We start from the raw sequence: 18,217 nt of genomic DNA on the forward strand, positions 1-18,217 counted from the left end.
CCTTTGTTTCTCTAATTTTTTCATTTTAAGAGTGTTATATAAATGGAATCATACAGTATATACAACCAGTGGGATTGACCTTTTGTATTCAGCAAAATTCACTAGAGATTGATACAAGTGATTGAATATATCAGTAGTTCACCCCTTTTGTTGTAGATAATATTTCATGATATGGGTGTACCACAGATTAATCATTCACCTGTTGAATGACATCTGAATTTATAGTTTTTTATTTCTAGTTTCACTGTTACAACTAAGTCTGCTATGAAAATTTGTTTGCAGATAAATTTTCATTTCTCTGGAATAAATGCCCAGAATGCATTTACTTGATTGTATGATAGTTATATATTTAATTCTTTTTAAACCTGCCAGACTGTTTTCCAGAGTGGCTGTTCTGTTTTGCATTCCCACCAGCACTGTATATGTGACCCATTTTCTCTGTATCCTTGCCAATGTTTGGTATTGTCACTATTTTTAATTTTAGCCATTCTTATAGATATGTACTGATATCTTATTGTGATTTTAATTCTCATTTCCCTAATGGGTATTGATGTTGAACATATTTTCATGTGCCTACTTGCCATCTATATATCCTTTTTGGTGAAATGTCTGTTCATGTCTTTGTCTATTTTCTAATGAGATTGTTTCTCTTTTTTTCCAGTTGAGTTTTGAGCATTCTTTGTATATTGTAGATACTAATCCTTCCTCAAATATGTGGCTCACATTTTCTCACAATTTGTACTTAGTCTTTCCATGCTCTTCACGTGGTCTTTCACAGAGCAAAAGTTTTTAATTTTTATGAAGTCAGTTTATCAATTTTCCTTTTATATATCACACTTGGGTGTCCAGTCTAAGGACTGACTCTATGCCTAACCCTAGGTTTTCCCTAGTTTTTTTACTAAAAGTTTTGTATAGTTTTACATTTTACATGTAAGTTTATATTTATTTTGAGTTAATTTTTATATAAGGGTAAGGATTAGATTGAGGTCCATTTTTTAGCCTTTAGATATCCAACTACTCCAGGACCACTGGTTGAAATGGCTATTTCTTCAATGAATTGCTTTTGCACCTTTCTCAAAAATCATTTGAATATGTTTATGTGGATGTATTTCTGAGTTTTAAAATTCTATTCTACTGATTTTGGTGTCTATTCTTCTACCAATTCTACACTCTATTGATTACCGTACCTGTAGAATAACTCTTCAAATCATACAGATTGATCCCTCTCACTTTTCTTTCAAAATTGTTTTTGCTATTTGGATTTCTTTGCCTTTACATATAAGTTTTAGAATAATAATGTCTATATTTAAAATCTTATTGGGATTTTGATAGGAATTGCATATTGCATTAAACCATCATATCAATTTATGAAGAATTGATATCTTTACTATGTTGAGTCTTCCAATCTGTAAACACTATGTGTCTTATGTGTCTCTTCATTTATTTGGATAATCTTTGATTTATTCCATTAGCATTTTGGAGTTGTGATTTTTTTTTTTTTAACAATGGTATTGTATTTTTAAATCTTGCTGTCCAAACATTTATTACATATAAACACAGCATATTAATAATATTACCAGAGAGATCAAGATGGCAGAATAGAAGGACATGGAGCTCACCTCCTCCCACAGATACGTCTCACAGAACAGTTCTTATAATTACTACTGAACACTGCAAAAGAGCTCATACAACCAAAGCTGCAAGAAAGTTCACCATGTAACTGCATAAAACAAAAGGAAAAAAAATACAGAATTGGGCTTTGACCTGCACCCTGGGAGGGAACTATGAAACAGGAAAGATTCCCTCATCCTGGGAATGCCCTTCATCAGTTGGGAGATCAGTCAGGACAGAAAGGGAGCATCGGAATGTCAAAGGAGCGTACAGCAATTGGCTTGTGGCAGGCAAAACAGAGACCAGTACAGAAGATCTGACCACAATACTGCACTCCCTAGCCTGAGTCATGCATCTGCTGTTACATGCAGGGGCTGAGTGCTGAAATTTGGGCTTCAGCAGACAAACCTGGGGAGAGGACTGGACTGGGGTTGGCTATACAGAGATAGCCTAAAGAAGCTGGAGTGTGGCCCAGGCCACAACTGGGGGTGTGTACAAGATGGAGCCCACGTCCACCATAGAAGCCCCATTGTTAGTGCACACACAAACAGAAGGGAGGGGCCCTGCCATAGAAAACTTATTTTCCTCTTTGCTCACTGCAGGCACAACTCCCCCTCTATGAGCTCTGGGAGCTTGCAAGCCCTGGCAATTGGCCATACACTGAGGCAGGGCTGAAATCTGGGCTTGCAGCTTTGTGACTGATGGATTTACAACACTGGTGCCTTTGTAAGTTCAGTGCCTGTTGGACATCTCAGTGGATTACTTGTGCTCCTGAGCCTGGAGTGGGTCCAGATTTAGTAGCTGTTGGCTTTGTGGGCATGTAAATGCAGAGGTGGGCCAGGGTCTACACTGATTCCATAGTTCCCATGGCAGTTCCAGGGGAGTGTTACAGCAAGTCCCAGTGCCTGACTTTGGCAGATCTTGGCTAATGGCTTTTGAGCACGGCAGCTGAGGGACATTCATACTGATTGCCTGCATTCCCATGACTGAGGCGGGGCTGAGGGTAGTGCCAACAATGGAGTACTTTGTGAGCCCACACAATGGGTGGCAGATGACACCACAGAGCTCACATTCTGGTGGACAGCTCCTGTGGAGGAATACTCAGTGGTTCCTCTCCCAGCAGAAGCATGCCAGTTCCATGTACCCCACACTGAGTTTTGAATTGGATCTGGGGGTTTCTACTCCAGCAACTGGGGAGCAGATCCTGCCCCTGACAGGGCCGTGATAGCCACAGAGTAGAGAGGAGGCCCCAGTCAACATACAGTGCAGGCTCTGGTCACCACAGCACCAACCCCTAAGAAAGGAATAAGAGCCAGCACATACTGAGGAAAGACATGGCAGGCATCCATACTAAAAAAACTTTGCACCAAAAATATTAGTCTCATACAGGCTCCACAGGAATGTGAAAGTTGCTCAGTTGTGTCTGACTCTTTGTGACCCCATGGGCTATACAGTCCATGGAATTCTCCAAGCCAGAATATGGGAGTGGGTAGTCTTTCCCTTCTCCAGGGGATCTTCCCAACCCAGGGTTTGAACCCAGGTATCCTGCATTGCAGGTGGATTCTTTACCAGCTGAGCCACAAGGGAAGCCCAAGAATACTGGAGTGAGTAGCCTATCCCTTCTTCAGTGGATCTTCCCAACCCAGGAATCAAACCAGTCTCCTGCATTGCGGGTGGATTCTTTACCAACTGAGCTATCAGGGAAGTCCCTCCACAGGAATGTTCCCACATAAAAACAGCCCTTAAAGACCACAGTAGATAACTGCTCCTCCTAAATTCATAGAGAAATAGAGGTAAAAAGAAGCAGAGGAAACACTGCCAATTAAAAGAACGAGAGAAGTCCCCTGAAAGAACAATAAAACAGACCTCTCCTGTCTACTAGATCCCAAGTTCAAAAAGGAGGTAGTAAAAATACTGAAGGAATTAAGAAAGGCTATCAACAGAAATGTACATCACTGTAACATGGAACTAGAAACTATTAAGGGGAATCAGTTAAAACTAGAAAACTCATTTGCTGAAGATGAAAGCCAAGCTGAAGGCAGTGAAGAGCAAACTAAATAATGCAGAAGATCAAATAAATGATCTGGAAGATAGAATAATGGAAATTACCCAATCAATACAGCAGACAGAAAGACTAAAAAAAAAAAAAAAATCAATATATGAGACCTTTTGGATAATATAAAGTGAGCCAGTCTGTGTATTATAGGGATCCTAGAAGAAGAAAAAGGAAAGAGGGTTGAAATTATAGTTGAAGAAATTATGCCTGAAAACTTCCCAAACTTCAAGAAGGAAACAGATAGCCAGGCACAGGAAGCCCAGACAAAGAGAACCCAAACAAACCTACACCAAGACATGTTATAATTAAAACGGTGAAGATTAAAGATAATGAGGTTTTTAAAGGCAGCTAGAGAAAAACAAAGAGTTAGTTATAAGGGAATCCCCATAAGGCTCTCAGCTGATTTCTTTACAGAAACATTCCGGGTCAGAAGGGAGTGGCAATATATATTCAAAGTTCTGAAAATGAAAAGCCTGTAGTTTGGGATACTCTACACACCAAGATTATCATTCAGAATAGAAGGATAAAGAATTTATCAAACAAAACCTAAAGGAATATAGTAGTACTAAACCTAACCTAAAAGAAATGTTGAAAGGTTGTCTGTAAATAGAAAAGAAATAGGGGAATTCCCTAGCAGTCCAGTGGTTAGGACTCAACACTTGCAGGGCCGGTCCCAACTTCAATTCCTAGTTGTGGGACTAAGATCCCACAAACCATGCAGCATGGTGTAATTAAATATATACATACATAGAAAAGAAGCAAGAATCTATAGGAAAGAGAAAATCACGATTGGAAAATCACTTAAATAAGGCAGTACAAAGTTTAAAAACAAAACAAAACTTTGTGAGAGTAGTGGTAACTGCAATGAACAGCAAAAGGATAAACATGAAGATGTTAGAGACAACATCAAAATCATAAAATGTGGGAGAGGGGAGTAAGAAAACGTAGGATTTTTTTTTTTTTTTAAGCCCATATGAGTACCAGTCTCAGGCAAGTAGATACATTAATGGATTAATATACTTGAAAAACAGAATATACTTGAAAATATACTTGAAAAATATACTTGAAAAACCACAAATAAAAAAACATAATTGATACACAAACAACAAAAAGAACTCAAGCATAATACAAAAGAAAGTTATCAAACTACAAAAGGAAAAGGGAAAAAAAGGAATAAAAAAGAAATACAAAATCTACTGGGAAGCAAGGTTTTAAATGGCAATAAATACATACATATCAATAATTACCTTAAATGTCAATGGACTAAAGACTCCAAATATATAAAGTGGCAGATTGGATGAAGAAACAAGAGCCTACAATATATATGTTGCCTACAAGAGATCCTTTTTAGAGAGAAGGACACACATAGATTGAAAAGTGAGAGAATGAAAAAAATATGCACTCGGAAATGACAAGAAAGTGAGAATTGCAATACTCATATCAGCAAAATAAACTTTAAATCAAAGGCTAGAAAGAAAGATAAGGAAGGACACTAATGTTAAAAGGATCAAAAGGGAAGAGGATTTTATACTTTTATGCCTCTACTATAGAAGAACCCGAATACTAACAGACAAAAAGGGAGAGATTGATGAGAATACAATAACAGTAGGAGACTTTAACACCCCACTGACATCAGTAGGCATATCTTTCAGACAAAAACTCAGTAAGGCAATAGAGATCCTAAATGGCACAATAGAGAAGTTAGACTTAATTGGTTTTTTAAATTTTCATACATCTTGATATGGTGACATTACATAAAAACAAAACCCAGGATACACATTCTTTTCAAGTGCACATGGAACATGATCTAGGATAGACCACATACTAGGACACAGAACAAGTCTCACCAAATTTAAGAGGATAGAAATTACGTCATGCATTTTTTCTGATCTCGGGGACATGAAACTAGAAATCAGCCATAGAAAGAGAAACAAGGGGAAAAAAAGTTACTAAGGAACATGTTGCTAAAAAAACCAGTAGGTCAACTTGAAGAGGAAATTTAAAAATACCTTGAGACCAATGTCAGTGAAAACACAACCATTCAAAATTAAAAATGGGATGCAGCAAAAGCAGTCCTAAGAGAGAAGTTTATAGCAATATAGGCCTTCAAAAAAAAAAAAGAAAAAGAAAAGAAAAATCTCAAACAGCCTAACCTATCATTTAAAAGAGTTAGATAGAGAAGAAACCTAAAGTTAGTGAAGGAAGGAAATAGTAAAGATGAGAGAGGAGAGATTAAAAAACAATAGAAAAAAGTCAGTAAAACCTAGTAAAGATGAGAGAGGAAATAAATAAAATGGAGATTAAAAAAAATAGAAAAAATCTATAAAACCACAAGCTGTTTTTTTGAAAGGATAAACACAATTGACAAACCTCTAGCCAGTTCACTGAAAAGAAGAAATTCCCAAATAAACAAAATAAGAAGTTAAAAAGGAGAAATTATATCTCATATCACCACAGAAATACAAAAAACATAGGAGCATACTATGAATGTTATATGCCAGCAAATTGAACAACCTAGAAGAAATGGATAAATTCCTAAAAACATGCAACCCACTAAAACTGAATCAAGAAGGAATAGATAAATTGAACAGACTTACTACTCAAAGTGAAATAGAATCTGTAAAACAACAAATATATACCTCCTTGCAAACAGAAATTCAGGACTGAATGGCTTCACTAGGGAATTCTAGGACCAAGCATACAAAGACAAATTTGTTCTAGTACTTCTCAAAGTCTTTCAAAAGAGTGAAGAAGAAAGAAGATGCCTAAAGTCAGTCTTTGAAGCCACCACCACCCTGATACCAAAATCAGACAAGGACACTACCAAAAAAGAAAATTATAGGCCAACATCACTGATGAACAGCAACACAGAAATCCTGAACAAAATATTAAACCAAATCTAACAGAACCTAAAATAGATCAGATACCATTATAAAACTGGAGTCATCCCAGGTTACAAGGATGGTTCAATATAGTAGGCAAATCAATCAATGTGATATACCACATCAAAAGACAGAAATCATCTTAATAAATGCAGAAGAAGCGTTTGATAAAATTCAACATCCATTCATGATAAAATTTCTCACTAAAGTGGGTATAGCGGGAACATACCTGAACAGAATAAAAGTTATTTATGACAGATGTACAACCAGTGTAATACTCAGTGGTGAAAAGCTGAAAGCTTTCCTGTTAAAATCTGGAACAAGACAAGGTTGCCCATTCGCACCACTTCTGTTCAACATAGTATTGGAAGTCCTCACCACAGCAATCAGATGGGAAAAAAGAAATAAAGGTATCCAAATTGGAACAGAAGAGGTTAAACTGTAATTATATGCAGATGATTGATGTTATATATTGTTGTTCAGTTGCTCAGTCATGTCTGACTCCTTGCAACCCCATGGAGCTTGCCAGGCTTCCCTGTCCTTCACCATCTCCCGGAGCTTGCTCAAACTCAAGTCGATTGAGTTGGTAATGCCAGTCAACCATCTCATCCTCTATCATCCCCTTCTCCTGCCTTCTGTCTTTTCCAGCATCTGGGTCTTTTCCTATGAGTTGGCTCTTTGCATCAGGTGGCCAAAGCATTGGAGCTTCAGCTTCAGCATCAGTCTTTCTGATGAAGATTCAGGGTTGATATTATACATAGAAAAGCTAAAGACTTCACACAAAATCTACTCAAACTGATAAACAAATTAAACAAGATATAGTAGCAGGCTACAAGACTAACATACGTAAATCTGTTGCATTTCCTTACACTAACAATGAATTATTAGAAAGGGAAAGTAAAATAGCAGTCTCTTTTAAAAGCACGTTGAAAAATCAAATACTTAGGAATCAACCTGATGAAGAGGGTTAGAGACATTATATGCTGAGAACTATAAAATGTAGTTAAAAAGAACTTAAGATGATTCAAAGAAATGGAATGACATCTCATGCTCTCAGTTTGGAAGAATTAATATTGTTAAAATGGCCCTACTACCCAAAGCAATCTACAAATTTAATGTGATTCCTATCAAACTACCCATGATAATTTCCACAGAACTAGAACAAATAATCCTGAAATTTATGTGGAAAGATAAAAGACCCAGAATTGCTAGAGCAGTTCTGAGGAAACAGAGCTGGAGGCATAGCCCTTTTAGACTTTAGACAATACTACAAAGGTACAGTAGTCAAAGCAGCATGACGTTGGCCCACAACAGACCTATGGATCAATAGAACAGAAGAGAAAGCTGAGAAATAAGCCCATACACCTATGATCAATTAATCTTTGAGAAATGAGGCAAGCATACACAATGGAGAAAAGATAGTCCCTTTAGCAAGTGATGCTAGGAAAGCTGGACACCCACATGTAAATCAGTGAAGTTAGAATGCTTCTCACACCATACCCAAAAATAAACTCAAAATGGGTTATAGACATGGCTTTATAAGACATGACACCATGAAACACCCAGAAAACAACACAGGCAAAGCATTCTCTGACATAAATCATGCCAATATTTTCTTAGGTCAATCTTTCAGGTCAATACAAATAAAGATAAATAAATGGGACCTAATCAAACTTATAAGCTTTTACACAGCAAAGGAAACCATAAACAAAGTGAAAATACAACCTGTGGACTAGGAGAAAATATTTGCAAACAGTGCAACCAACAGGCTTAATTTCTAAAATATACAAGCAGCTTATACATCTAAATAACAAAAAACAAACAACCCATTCAGAACATGAGCAGAGGACCTAAATAGTTATTTCTCTAAAGAAGACATCCAGGTGGCCAGTAAGATATGAAAAGATGCTCAATATTGCTAATTGTTAGAGAAGCACAGATCAAAACTTACAATGAGGTATTTCACCTCACATCTGACAGAATGGCCATCATTAGAAAGTCTAGAAATTATAAATTCCGGAGAAGATTTGGAGAAAAGAGAACCCTCTCACACTGTTGGTAGGAATGTAAATTGGTACACCCACTATGGAAAACAGTATGGAGGTTCCTTAAAAAACTAAAAATTGAGTTATCCTAGGATCCAGCAATCCCACGTCTGGGCATATATCTAGAGAAGACTCTTAATTCCAAAAGCTACATGCCCCTTGATTTTCATGGCAACAGTGTTTACAGTAGCCAAGGCATGAAAGCTACCTGAACGTCCCTCAACAGATGAATGGATAAAGATGTGATATATATATACACATATATAATATTCCACTGTATATATATGTATACACAGAGAGGAATATTAAAAAAGTATATAAAAAATGAAATAATGCCATTTGCCACAACATGTATAGACCTAGAGATTATCACATTGAGTGAAGTAAGTCACGAAGAGAAAGACAAATATATGGTATTACTTATATATGGAGTCTAAAATAGGACATAAATAAAAAAGGACTTATTTACAAAATGAAACAGACTCACGAACATAGAAAGCAAGTATATGGTTGCCAAATAAGGGGCCAGAGGGATAAATTAGAAGTTTGGGATTAGCAGATATAAACTACTATATATAAAATGGATGAACAACAAGGTCCTACTTTATAGCACAGGAAACTATATTCTGTATCTTACAGTAAACTATAATTGCCTCATGGATCAGTTGGAGAGTGTCTCTTCTTTTTCTATTCACTATGAGAATCTGTAAGACTGCAGTTATTTCTTATTTTAATGTGTGGTAAACATTCTAGCAATGTCATATTTGCATACAGATTTCTGACTACTGACGCAATTTAATTGTTGTTATTGTTAAGTTGCCGTGTCATGTCCAACTCTTTGCAACCCCATGGACTGCAGCACACCAGGCTTCCCTGTCCTTCATTATTTCACGGAGTTTGCTCAAACTCATGTCCATTGATTCGTGATGCCCTCCATACCATCTCATTCTCTGTTGCCCCCTTCTCCTCCTGCCCTCAGTCTTTCCTAGCATAAGGATCTTTTCCAATAAGTCAGCTCTTTACATCAGGTGACCAAAGTATTGTAGCTTCAGCATCAGTCTTTCCAATGAATGTTGATTTCCTTTAGGATTGACTGGTTTGATCTCCTTGCTGTCCAAGGGACTCTCAAGAGTCTTCTCATGTGTGTGTTAGCCATCTGTATGTCCTCTTTGGAGAAATGTCTGTTTAGTTCTTTGGCCCATTTTTTGATTGGGTCATTTATTTTTCTGGAATTGAGCTGCAGGAGTTGCTTGTATATTTTTGAGATTAATCCTTTGTCTGTTGCTTCGTTTGCTATTATTTTCTCCCATTCTGAGGGCTGTCTTTTCACCTTGCTTAGTTTCCTTTGTTGTGCAAAAGCTTTTAAGTTTAATTAGGTCCCATTTGTTTATTTTTGCTTTTATTTCCAATATTCTGGGAGGTGTGAAGTAAGCCAGAAAGATAAAGACCAATACAATATACTAACGCATATATATGGAATTTTAAAAGATGGTAATGATAACCCTATATGCAAAACAGAAAAAGAGACACAGATGTATAGAACAGACTTTGGGACTCTGTGGGAGAAGGCAAGGGTGGAATGTTCTGAGAGAATAGCATTGAAACAAGTGTACTATCAAGGGTGAAACAGATCACCAGCCCAGGTTGGATGCATGAGACAAGTGCTCAGGGCTGGTGCACTGGGAAGACCCAGAGGGATCAGATGGGGAGGGAGGCAGGAGGGGGGATAGGAAGGGGGAACACATGTAAATATATGGCTGATTCATGTCAATGTATGGCAAAAACCACTACAATATTGTAAAGTAATTAGCCTCCAACTAATAAAAATAAATGGGGAAAAAAAAAAGCCCAGCATCAAAAAACAAAATTAAAAAAATTAATTAAAAAAAAAAAAACAAAATAGAGTCTTCTCCAACACACTGTTCAAAAGCATCAATTCTTGGGTGTTCAGCTTTCTTTATGGTCCAGTTCTCACATCCATACATGACTACTGGAAAAACGATAGCTTTAATTAAGATAGACCTTTGTTAGCAAAGTGATGTCTTTACTTTTTAATATGCTATCTAGGTTGGTCATAGCTTTTCTTCCAAGGAACAAGCGTCTTTTAATTTCATGTCTGCAGTCACAGTCCACAGTGATTTTTGAGCCCAAGAAAATAAAATCTGCCACAGTTTCCATTTTTTTCCCCATCTGTTTACCATGAAGTAATGGGACCAGATGCCATGATCTTAGTCTTTTGAATGTTGAGTTTTAAGCCAGCTCTTTCATTTTCCTCTTTTACCTTCATCAAGAGGCTCTTAAGTTGCTCTTCGCTTTCTGCCATAAGGGAGGTATCATCTGCATATCTGAGGTTGTTGATATGACCTTGTTACCTCTGGCCATTGGCAGAAATTCTGACACCACAGTAGGTCTACTCTGATACCACCACAGTGAGGAGAGAGAGCATCTGGTTATTACCACATGAAGATGGAAGTTCAGGCTCCCCACATGGTCTCCACTGACACTGCAGGAAATGGAGAGCTTGTTACTTCTGAGTGGGGAAAGTTCCAGCCTCTCACTGCTTGATATTAGTATAGCAGGAGGTTGGGGTACCTTCTTTGGGCCTGCTTAGGAATGAAGTCTAGGCTTCCCATTCAGGCTTTGAGGATGAATGGAGGGTGAGGCTATCGTTTTTTCTGTGGTGTATGGCTATAGAATAGTGATTGTTGTGTAAGCTTTCTATCATGCTAGATTGCTTTTTTCTTGTTTCTTTGGAGAGAGAGCAGTCTGTTTTTTTATTGTGCCTAGTGGTATTTCTGGCTTGCTAGCTTCTTCAGTTCCAGCTCTCAAGTGTCTGAGGCAGAAAGAAAACACATGTAACTTACCACAGCAGCATTTAAATGGTATAGATGATCTTATAGCAAAACAGAAAGCAACACAGACCTAGAGAACAAACATATAGACACAAAGAGGGCAAGGATGGGGTGGGATGAATTGGAAGATGGGGATTGACCATATAAATACTATTGACATATATACACTATTGTGTAGACAACTAATGAGAACCTACTGTATGGCTCAGGAAACTACGCAGTGCTCTGAGATGACCTAAATGGGGTAGAAATCCAAAAAAGAGGGGACATATGTATGTATATAGCTGATTCACTTTGCGGTACAGTAGAAACTTAACACAATATTGTATATCAAATATATGTCAATAAAAATTAATTTCAAAAAACCCCAGAAAATTATCAAAATAAAAAAACTCAGTGGATAAGTTTAAAGTAAATTAGACCTTTGAAGAGTGAACTAATTAAGTGGAAAGACACATCTAAAGAAATAAGCCAGAAAGCATCACAGAGAAGTAACATGTCTAACTGCAATTCCAAAGGGAGAGAATAGAAAAAATGGAGAAGGAAGAGATATTCAAAGAGATAATAGGTGAGGATTTTCTAGTATCCTTAAAAGATAACTCCTCAGCTTCAAAAACAATAATTCCCAAGCAAGATAAATAAAAGAAAGTTTTTATCAGGTAAAGCGGGTGTAATAGATTAGTTCATTCAATACTGTTTCAGCCTCCATCAAGTGAGCTTTCCTGTAATGTAGATGCTAAAAGGCTAAAATGTATATTTTTCATATTTCCTTTGTAGGTAAGTTTTCAAATACATTTAGATTTTGCTAATCACATGTATTCACATGAGACTTGAATTCAGAACCAAGTTAAACGGGGAGGAGAAGTGGTAATATGTAAGGAATCCATTTTCTTATATGAATCTAGGCTGTGCATTGTAGCTCTGGAGCAAATGTGTGATAGCAACTTCCTGAGCTGTGATTTATAGCTAAGATGGTGTGATGCTGGATGAAACGGTCCAGAGGCTTTCCAGTTCTCCAGGTTTGTAAATGTGAAAAAGAAAAGAAAAAATTCCTTTGGCAAAATAATTCTGTAGTAGTGTTCAGAAGTCATTTCTGGAGTGTCTAAATCTATTCAGTGTTTCTTTTGGAATTGAAACAATTTATTTTCTGCTTTAGATAGAGATATTATCTGCAGTTGAATCCTGATTGACACATGTTTTTAAAAAGCATACTAAAAATACTGAAATGCAATGACAAAGATCCTAAAAAAATCCAGAGATAGAAAACATTACCAATAAAAGAATAACATGTAGTCTACAGTAGACTTATCAAGAGCAATACACATGGTAGACTATTATCTTCAAAGAGTTGAGAGAAATTAACCATCAAGTTAGAATCGTATATCCAAATATCTTTCAAGAACCAGGGTAATATAAAAACATTTTGAGATAGAAAGGAAGAAATTTTACTAGTTTACCTTCTTAAAGATGTTTATTAGAAGGAAGAGTTGAGATACAAGAAAGAACAATGAAGAAGAAAAAGTGAAAAATGTGTGGGAGTATCTAAACAAAATATTGTGACTTTAGTGATATCTAGTTTGAGAGATTTTTAAAAAGGAATTAAAATGATGTTAAAATAACAGGTGAGATACAGGAGAATACTCTTAATTACATAGTTCCCAAGGTCTTTATTTGAGGATACGATATAGCCAGTGATTAATTTTGGATTTTACATGTCCTTTTTTGGTAACTACTAAAAGCAGATGGTGATTGCAGCCATGAAATTAAAAGACACTTACTCCTTGGAAGGAAAGTTATGACCAACCTAGATAGCATATTAAAAAGCAGAGACATAACTTTGCTAACAAAGGTTCGTCTAGTCAAGGCTATGGTTTTTCCAGTGGCCATGTATGGATGTGAGAGCTGGACTGTGAAGAAAGCTGAGCGCTGAAAAAGTGATGCTTTTGAACTGTGGTGTTGGAGAAGACTCTTGAGAGTCCCTTGGACTGCAAGGCGATCCAGCCAGGCCATCCTAAAGGAGATCAGTCCTGGGTATTCATTGGAAGGACTGATGCTGAAGCTGAAACTCCAGTACTTTGGCCACCTCATGCGAAGAGTTGACTCATTGGAAAAGACCTTGATTCTGGGACGGATTGGGGGCAGGAGGAGAAGGGGACGGCAGAGAATGAGATGGCTGGATGGCATCACCGACTTGATGGACATGAGTTTGAGTAAACTCCGGGAGTTGGTGATGGACAGGGAGGCCTGGTGTGCTGCAATTCATGGGGTTGCAAAGAGTCGGACACGACTGAGCAACTGAACTGAACTGAACTGAAAAACAATAATTGATTTCATAATTTCAGTTACAAAAAGATGAAGGAGTAAATGGGATTATAAAAACTGAATCCAAAGAAAATGAGAAGGGGAAAAAGGGAAGCAGAGAAAAGTGAGGAAAAATACAAAGCAGAAAGTGAAGGGGTAGAAATAATTTAAAATATATCAATAATCCCAGTAAATATAAATGGACAGAGCTAAACAATTAAAAGACAAAGGTTCCAAAATGGAAAAATCCGGGTATCTGCTATTCATAAGAAATATGGTTAAAACATAAATACATAGTAATTTTGAAAGAAAAGGGTATAAAAAATACATACCATGCCAATATTGACTAAAAGAAGCCTGGACTAGCTATTTTAACAACAAAGAAATTTAAGGCATTATTCACAACAGATGTGTTCATTACATTGTTATTAAAAGGTTCTATTTACCACATTCCAAAAAGTGGCAACTCTAAACTTGTATGGAAATTTTTAAACAAAAATTGGCAGGATTACAAAGGAGAAATAGGTAACCATTTTACCATGATGAGATATTTTAGCCCAGTGCTTAGACCAAAAAATAGGAATAGGCAAAATTTGAGTACGTTACAAAATCATTTTATATACTTAACAAGTAAAAAATGCATGATCTTTTTATTCATGGAGTAATTATGAAATCTACCCAAACTAGCATTAAAGCAAAGATCAACAGATTATAAAGAATTGGTGTCATGCATAGCACGTTCTCTGACAATTAGTTAAAACAGATTTAGTCAAAATAGCACATATATTTGGAAACTTATAAGTACACTTGTAAATGAGTAAAAAAAATCATAATAAAAATATTGAAATACTTAGGATGTAAGCAAAATGAGAATAAACCAAAATAAGATGTAGCTAAAGTGGTTCTTAAAGGGACATTTTTACATTAAATATTTACATTAGAAACAGAGAGTCTGAAGAATAATGAGCTAAGTATTTGAGTAATTAGAAAATAGATCTATAGAATAAACCCAAAGAGAAATGAAGAATGATACTGATAAAAGAAATTAATGGGGGAAAAAAACTACTGTATTGAAGATCAGTAGGTATCTAATTTTGCTCCTTTCTGAAACACTATGAAAACTAACAAAAGAATTTATTTATAAAGCATAAACCCACAAGTTGAAGACTCAATAAAATTTTAGAAGCTAGAAAGTAAATGGATTCCTGCTAATTGCTGTAGCTAACCCAAGAAAGCCAAATTCTAAGCCAAGAACCTCCAGTTTACATCAGAGAATTTTCTCAAGTATCAAGCCTTAGCAGCAACAGACAGTTTGGTGAAGGAGATGGAGGAGGGGTCTAAAATAAAGGGCATTGATTAAAAGCTTTAAGAAATGGTTATATGCTTAGGTTCCCTCACCCAACTTCACGCCATGAAAAAACTGCAGAAGTCTACAGATTTAATCTCTGGAAAGGGTAAACAGTGTGTCTACATTGGGTTTTGCCAGACACAGTTGAGCATACAAATGCCATACTGAAATCAGGTAAATTGGGTGACCTTGTGCTTTATGAATGCTGACTGCAAAAATGTCTAGACAGAATATTGAAAGAATCTTCTTATTGAGTATATGAGTAGCCTAAAAGGCCTTATTGGTATTGAGGGTTCCCTAACAACTGACCCAGGAAAATAGCCCTACAGTAAAGGTTACTAATCTAAAGGCTACAACTGAATACTTGCTTGGGACCACCTTTTTAGTTACTTACTCTTAAGAAGGAGGAGACAGTGCCAGATGTATGATGAATACATTCAATATGAAAGAGGCCAAAACAAATAAGGGAGAAAAAAATCAGCTTTTTTTTTTTAAATCAGCTTATTATAAACAACTTATACATGAAGAAACTTTAAAACCAACAAAATGACAACAAATACTATAATTCATTAATATTCTTAGGAATATAGTATATCTATGAATCAAGAGTATAATGCTATAAAAAAGAACATTCAGAGAATCCCCCAAAAATGGATATTAAAAATATAATAAAAAGCTGAAATGAATATTTTGAAAGATACAGTTAAAGAAGACTTTGGAATTCTTTCTCCTGAACACACATTGTGATTGTCTTATGGTCCCTGAGCCCCCATACCCATTCACCAGCAAGCGTCCACCACAGGAGAGACACTGAGCTTATGTTATGGTTCAGAGTGAACAGGACAGCATGGGGCCTCTTGGCCTCAGGACCCTTGGACCCACTCACCATTTGCTGTGGACAAATAGCAAGTGTTTCCTCAAGTCCGTGGTCCCTGGGTGCCATCAGAATGGTGGGAAAGAAATTGAGAATAGAAGGAACTCAATAGGGGTTCTGATTTCAGGACCAGCATAAAAAAGGGAAGGGGTACTATGTAGAGGAAAGGGAAGGGAGGGAATTATCGCCAAAACAATTCAAGAAAATATCCTGTAATTGAAAAATAAGAGTTAATAGATTAAAAGAACCTACTGTGTGCTTAGCACAGTGGGTGGAAATAGACCCATGCCAGTTTCAGAACTCTAGACAAGGACAGTTCTACAAGCTGAGAGTCAGAAAGTAGATACAATGTATACAAAGGATCAGGGATCAGAATGGTTTTGGACTTGCAAAGGAAAACTGGAAGCCAGTTACAGGATAATACCTAGCCAAACTATTGATAAAATATGGTGACAGAATACATTTTCATACATTCAAGTTCTCAAAAAAAAGGAAAAAAAAACACTTACATACCATAAACTAGTGCTCAGAAACCTGTGGAAGGATGTGTTTGACCAAAATGAGAAAACCAGAAAGGAGGAAGACATAGGAAACAAGACATAGAAAATCCAACACAAAGAGGTGAAGGCAATTCCCAAAGTGAAGGCAAAGGGAAGGGGTTTTTCAGAGAATGGCTGTCCACTAGACAGGCAACCAGTCTAGAGTGAAGGAGTGTGACTCCAGATACAGATACGTTGAGGGTCTTCTGTGTTACACACCCTTGACCTGATAATATACAAGTAGTCTGTCCCCAGAATCTTACCTGTACTTAGCTTGCTTGGACCATGTGCTGATGAAGTTCTTGCTCTCTCTTACGTGCCCTGCTACCTGGATAACCAGAGACATTCATTTCACCCCACAGAAGAATTTTGCTTTGAATTACTTCTGAGAGCCGAAGATTGGCCCTGGTAAGTAAGCTTAGAAGCAGAAAATAGAGAGTATCTCACCCCTAGCGACCACTTCCCTGTCATATCTCAGCACCTGGCCCATCCTGCAATTCTGCCAAATGCCTTTACTCTGTGCTTTCTGGGACTCATTCTTGCCTCCCTCAAATGGGAAAGTGATAAACTCTGAAAAGCTGAAGGCGTACTATGACTTTTTTAAACTCATCTTTTCTGAGAATCTTCATCAAACTATGGCAATAATGTCCCTTCTATGTGCAGCCAGATTTGTGTTTTTCTGATGACATTTTTTTTGACCTTGTGGGGTCTTTGTTGCTGTGTGCGGACTTTCTCTACTTGCAGCGTGTGGGCTTAGTTGCTCCACAGCATGTGGAATCTTCCTGGACCAGGAATCAAGTCCATGTCTCCTGCATGCAGGCAGATTCTTAACCACTGGACCACCAGGGAAGTCCCTGATGATTTTAAAGTTAATAACACAATTCATTTGTTTATCTGCAAACCCTGGAGGAGGGCATGGCAACCCATTCCAGTATTCTTGCCTGGAGAATCACGTGGACAGAAGTGATCCCAGTCCATGGGCTTGCAAAGAGTCAGACACAACTGAGCAACTAAGCACAGTTAAAATAACAGAATATTTGAGAAAATCTATTCTCGTCATTCACCATATTAAAAAATAAAGGAGAAAAACTACGTGATGATAGCAATACATTCAGATAAAGCATTCCATAAAATTCAGCTATTATGATCCAAAACAAACCAAACAAAACCCTTTACAAACTCAATAGAAGGGAAGTTTCTTAACCTGTGAACTACAGCATCTACCATATTTCCATGAAATGTTTTTAAAAGTTACCTTTAAAATCAAGACTAAAATAAGGATATACATCGTCACCACTTCTATTCAACAGTGTATTGGTGGAAGTCCTATCCAATGTAGTGTTTGCAGATGATATGATCACATACAGAAAATACCACAAGATGTGTACCACAAGATCACTAGAAGCAATAAGTGAAATTCAGCAAGGTCATGAGGTTCAAGTCCGTATTAAAAAATCATATTTCTATGTACCAGCACCAAACAAGTGGATAGTAAGTGAAATTGGTAAGAGAAATTTTTGAAAGCATAATTTACAGTAGCATCAAAAAACATCAAATATTTAAAGATTAAATTTAGCAAATATATGCAAGCTATATATATTGGAAACTGTGGTGAATAAGTTTTTGCTGAGCCAAATTAAAGAAGACCTGAATACACAGAAGGACTGTACAAAAAAGATCATGACCCAGATAATCACGATGGTGTGATC

General features: G+C 36.8%; 1 protein-coding gene across 1 annotated transcript in view; it reads left to right on the top strand.

Moving 5' to 3' along the window:
- Nucleotides 1-18,217, top strand: part of ACER3 (alkaline ceramidase 3) — a 152,403-nt gene that overhangs the window by 114,889 nt on the left and 19,297 nt on the right. The gene's annotated exons all lie outside the window — the stretch shown is intronic.

The sequence above is a fragment of the Cervus canadensis genome, chromosome 11 (assembly GCF_019320065.1).
Source record: "Cervus canadensis isolate Bull #8, Minnesota chromosome 11, ASM1932006v1, whole genome shotgun sequence".
NCBI lineage: Eukaryota > Metazoa > Chordata > Mammalia > Artiodactyla > Cervidae > Cervus > Cervus canadensis.